The sequence below is a fragment of the Lolium rigidum genome, chromosome 7, assembly GCF_022539505.1.
Source record: "Lolium rigidum isolate FL_2022 chromosome 7, APGP_CSIRO_Lrig_0.1, whole genome shotgun sequence".
In the NCBI taxonomy this organism is placed as follows: Eukaryota; Viridiplantae; Streptophyta; class Magnoliopsida; order Poales; family Poaceae; genus Lolium; species Lolium rigidum.
The window spans coordinates 276268688-276274308 of record NC_061514.1 but is presented as its reverse complement, the minus strand read 5'-3'; the positions used below and the strand labels follow the sequence as shown (position 1 = coordinate 276274308).

Below are 5621 nucleotides of genomic sequence, written 5' to 3'. Positions count from 1 at the left end.
GCAAACTTCCTCTAGTGATCTCTCTAATGGATGTGGCTCACAATTGTGCTCATCAGGCTGTCGATCAGCCAATCTTTGGAACATGTCTTTAGTTGTATCAGCTCGGTAAGCAACAAGTCAATCAGCACTGCTCAAGTAAGCTGGGAGATGAGCTGATCAGAGACTACATTAGCAAACTTCCTCTAGTGATCTCTCTAATGGATGTGGCTCACAATTGTGCTCATCAGGTTGTCGATCAGCCAATCTTTGGAACATGTCTTCAGTTGTATCAGCTCGGTTCATAGGAACAACAGAATAGCAGATGCCCTGCTTCTGCAACTCCACAATCTGCTCCCATCCCCTACCTATGTACTCCAGATGTTGTACTATGTTCATGCTGTAATTGTAATTGTACGGCCGGGCCACTGTCCTAGGAGGCTTCGGACTAGGATCTCCCGCTGACAACAGGCTGACGCCTCGACTCGTGTCTTTCGTATAGCGCGCGCCACGAGTTCTCCTTGTCTTGGCGCCCGACGCCGCACACCACCACCATGGTATGGATGCATGCTGTGGTTCATTGCTGTGAAATCTCAACTGTGATTCCAGGAGAACACTGGGCAGGGGACGGACAGTACTTTTTTTTTTGTTTGGATGTGAGCGTGTTTCATTTTCTTGATTTGTGGTAGAAATTCGTGTTGGCATAATTCCAACATGTTGGTGACTTGTTGTACTAGCAATTCGTGTAGGTTTAATTCGAACATGTCGAGATTAGCTGAATGTTTGGTGTTGTTTTCGTTGAACCCCTTTATTAGCTTAACACACGTAGAGATTGGTCGGATTCCAACTTTGAAAGAAGAAAAATAGGTTTGCAGTAAAAGGAGATTTAACAGGCGCGGGGTTACTGCGATTTGAACTGCGCTTCCATGTTGAGAAAGAAACCCAAAAAAGAAAAATAAATTGTGACCAGAGTGGGATTTGAACCCACGCCCTTTCGGACCAGAACCTTAATCTGGCGCCTTAGACCAACTCGGCCATCTGATCAACCGTGCAAAAAAAGGCACTGGTGTTTATTTATATCGAGACATAGCATATTGACCACGGTCATGTTCGACTCTGCCATAAGCTTGCTGGTTATGCCGTTGTTTTAGGACACATGTCCGCTCCGTTATTAAAGAAGCGTGAAGCTATATGTTCAGCTGCCAGTCGCAACTCGCCGTAAGCAAGTTACCCACGTTTTAATTACTGTATCACAGAGGGCAGCGACGGCTATACTGAACAGAACACAGCTGTGAAGCCATGAATTCCGATCGACAGGATATCGCAAAGTTTTTGGTCTGCAATTCCATGCAGGGCCATCGATCTCTTGTTTTGAGACCGTGTTCTCTGCACGACCATGTACGAGTATATTGCTCTCTATCTTGTAGAGTACCCATTTGCCGATGGCGAATCGAATTGTCCTTTGGGGTGTGTTTGGTTGATGCCCACATTAGCCCTACCAAATATTTGGCAAGAGTTGGCTGCCAAATTTTTGGTCAAGGAATCCTTGGCCCACGTTTTGCCAACTTTTTGGCAAGAATCTGTGAGGGAGAGAGATGGGCATGCATTGGCAGCCAAAATTTTGGATACAAACCAAACAATAACCACAACTCTATGGGCAACCAATTTTTTGGCGGGGCAAGTTGGGGAACCAAACCAAACACACCCTTGTTGACAGGAGACTGAAAGGCGAGTGAAAGATGGCCAGAAGTGAAGCATCCCTTCTTGCTCGTTCATACGTACGCTGTACCGGTCGTGGTCATCCCATGTCCTGCCGTTGTTCCATCTGCAGGAGAGGAGAATAACAGGTGGTCCGAGGTTCCGAGCGAATCCATATGTTATCATCTCGTCGACCCCCACGGTGGCGCTCGGCCGGAAACATGTTGGCGAGCGGTTGATTAGTTTGGTCCTAAGGGCATCTCCAGCGGGGCGACCTAAAAAAACAGACGTTGAGCGACCGTTTGTGTCCGCCGTGACCGAAAATGCGTCGTGCACCACCTCCAGCGGCGCGACGCAAAGTGACCGGGCCGTCCGCAGAGACGCAAACCTGGCCCAAATATGCGCCAGGTTTGCGTTTCGGCGGACGGCTAGCGCGACGCGCAAAGTGTCCGCTCGGTCCTCGCACGGGCCCGCCGGCAGCGGCACAACCGCTTCGTCTTCGGGCATTACTCCGGGCGGCGCGCCGCAACCTTCGCGAGGCCGCGTTAATGGCGTGCCTCGGCTTCCGCGAGCGTGCGCAGCTAGTAGACGTTGCAATCGGCGGGCCATTGAAGGCGATATGGCGTCGGAGCCTTTTAAATGGACGCTACCGGCGTCCATTTCGACGACCAAACCATTGCCAAATCCCACAGTATCCACCCCACCGACGCCATGGGAAAGAAATGCTGGCCGTTCCACAAGACGAAGAACGACCGAGAGGCAAGCGGCTCGCGTTCCGGCAAGAAGGCAAGGGTCGGCCGGTACATCCGCGTTGAGCTCGCGCGGCGGCCTATGGGAGGAAAACCGGCACGTGCCATGGCCGGACGCGAACTTGCCGGGAGGGGCTGGTACCCGAACTCGCGGCGCGTGCCGGTCCCCCGTGCCGCGCGAGGGCCGAGAGCGGCGGGACGAGGTGCGCCGCCGCCGGAGCGATCTTGCCGCCGGATCCGCGGGAAGATGAGGCGTACGCGCCGAACTCCTACAACCGGATTTCATTCGGGACGTGGGAGTTCGACGCGCGCCGCCGCGCTGGCTACCTCGGCGACGTGGACTTCTTCGACCGAGAGATCGCCGCAGAAGAAGAAGAGAACGACCAGGAGGACGCGGACGACGAGGAGGACGCGAACGAGGACGTCGACATGGTCGACTACGACCACGACGCCGGCGGGCCGGCGTGGGATCCGGAGACCCAGCCGCCGGACCTTTCCGAGGATGAGGCCATTGCCATGGCACGCGGCCAACGGCGCGCAGGACGAGCTCAACGAGCTCGCTTTGTGGGAGGGGCTCGCAATCCGACTGCGGGAGTCGGCGCTCGCGCGGGGAGGCCGGCGACTCCTCCGGCTACGCCGACGCGTTCCAACGACCGCGCTCCGCCCTCGCTGCTCCGGCGTGGGATCCCCGGCCACGCCCTCTCGCCCATGCGGCGGTACCTCCTCCACCGCCGCCGTACGAGCTTCCATGGCCGACGCCGGAGTTCATTAACCTCGTCGGCGACGACGACCGATAGGCGGCAGCAGCTTTAGCACGCCTTTATGGCTTTTTTATATTTTTTTAACGTAAATTATGGTTGCATGAATGAAAAAAAAAATTTATGCGTCGCGCCGCTGGAGCCACCCCCGACGCAAACGGACGCCCGGACGATTTCGACCATTTCGACCGACGCAAACGGACACGACGCGTCCGTTTCGACGTCCGAAATACGTCGCGACGCTGGAGATGCCCTAACGCCTGTACGTACGTACGCGCCTGTGCTGATTAGTCGGCCGAGAAAGCGTCAGCCGTGGAGGAGTAGAAAGAAGAACGCTGCAAAATCTTGCTGGCCGACCGGACACGTACGCTAGTATCTGGAGGCGCTGGGCCAGCGTGTGTCGCCACGTCGGCCGCACGAGGACCCGCCCACGCTGCCCAACTCATGTAACCATGTTGGATTCAAAGTGCTACTAGTTTAGTTTTATAGTCTCGTGATGACGATCGGCGGTTCCGACCATTCCTTTTGTTGTTTTAAATGGACTAGTTGCGCAAACGGGGAAAGCCACTTTGAGGCCGTGAAGCCCGCCGGCCGGTCAAAGCAGCGAGATCCACGGAGGAGCACAAACGCGCGGCCGTGAGCATGATGGACGCGTGCCGCGCGCGCTTTCCCGGGGTTTTTGCCGACCTAATTCAAAGGCGAACCCGTCATAGTATTAACAAGCTACGGAATCATGGGGGTGGTATCGTATCAGCAGCGGGGACGTCGCCGTCACCCGCCCGGTGTGCATCCCGGCCGCCGGCCGGATAACGGGATAAGGGTGGCGCTGCTGTCGCCGATAGTCCACCACTGCCACACTTGAATCTTGACCCTGACGCCCACACGGCCGCCGATACGTCGAACGCAGCGGGTCGACCTGGGCTACTTGGCGACGACGACGTCTAGCTCGGGTTTATCGGGAGACTTCAACTGATTCAGCTCTAATTAACGCAAGCCTCACGATGTTCACAAACATATTTCGTTTCTGGAACAATCTGGATGCTTCCAGCTCGGCCTAGTGGTTCAGCAGCCTCATGTGCGCTCGTGCACGCACACGGGGAACTGTAAGCTGATAAGATGATCAGCTGATCACACCATCCGCATCCCCAACTACATATTCCCGTGCTCTCGTCTCGTCCTCGGTTTTCTTTATGAGTAGCTTTGGGGAGTGGCTAAACGGAGTCCAACCTACATGTAGCTCTGTATTTTTTTTAAACATTTGAAAATCACATTTTAAACTGTTTTAAAAAAATCGGAAAACTCCCGTAGATAGCCAATTGATGTATACTATAAACGTGTAAAATCTCAATATAAAATTACATACTACTTTATATTCTAGGCTACATAAAAAATGAAAAAATCCGAGAAACAATACAAAGTGGTTCACATTGAGATTTTACATGTATGAATATACATACAATGTTTGAGTGCCCGAACAAAAAGGTCTGTCGGGGCAGCATCATAAACATGTCAAACTGAAAAATAAAGGTAACGTTAAGCTCCACATTTTAGAGCATCTCAACGGCTGGACTGCGTAGATAAGTGGTGTGTCGCCACCTGAAGAACATCAAGCATGCATGTCGTCTCGCCGGTTTTTATCTCGCTGCCTATAGAGCGGGTACTACTGCTGCAAAAAAATGGACAAGAATTAGAACACATAGTCATATGCCCGTCTTACGAAGACACGCTTGATGACCATCTTATTGCGAATAGTCCATACGATCTAGGTCATTTCTACAAACACTAACCCAAAGAATCGCCTACTCCTCCTACTAGTACCGTTAGCATGCACTTCCAAGAACTCGCCAGGTCTAGGGTATACCACTCAAGCCCTAGAGTCTCGAAGACCGCACAAAGGGAACACACGCCATTACCTCACACGTGCTGCTTTGCCAGCTCAACACCCGAAGGTAGCCGGTCTAAAATGCAACTGTCACATGAAGATCTTAGTTTTTAAGGGCAACGGTGATTCTACAGGGACGTATAGGTCAAGGAGAGCCCTCTAAATAGGGTCTAGTATGTGGACCTCGCATTGAAGACTACAGAAGGAGACACATGCCACGAAACGCTATGCACAGATCCGAAAGCTATTCTGGATGGCGTTCTCCAAGCATGTTCCATGCTAACACGTTTCCTTTGGGCCAAAAGCCAGCCGTAACGGGATATCCCACATCCTATGGGTCGTTGTAGCCACCATGAGCGTCAGGGTCTATACATATTGCAAAGAGCTCCGTGAAGTCAAACACTAGCCCCCTTTGAAGCCATGGATCGAGTCAGAACAGTGTACCCTCTCCATCTCCTATGGAATGGGTGATCCTGTTCTAGTATCATGCTTTATGTCATCAAGGGATTTCCAAAACTATATTCATGAGGTGAACTACTTTTTTAGATAATGATGATG

General features: G+C 52.5%; 1 non-coding gene across 1 annotated transcript; it reads right to left on the bottom strand.

The window, feature by feature from the left end:
* Window positions 1-939: 939 nt before the first annotated feature.
* On the bottom strand, window positions 940-1020 carry TRNAL-AAG. The gene has a single exon. It is a non-coding gene; the product is annotated as a tRNA-Leu (tRNA).
* Window positions 1021-5621: the final 4601 nt, after the last annotated feature.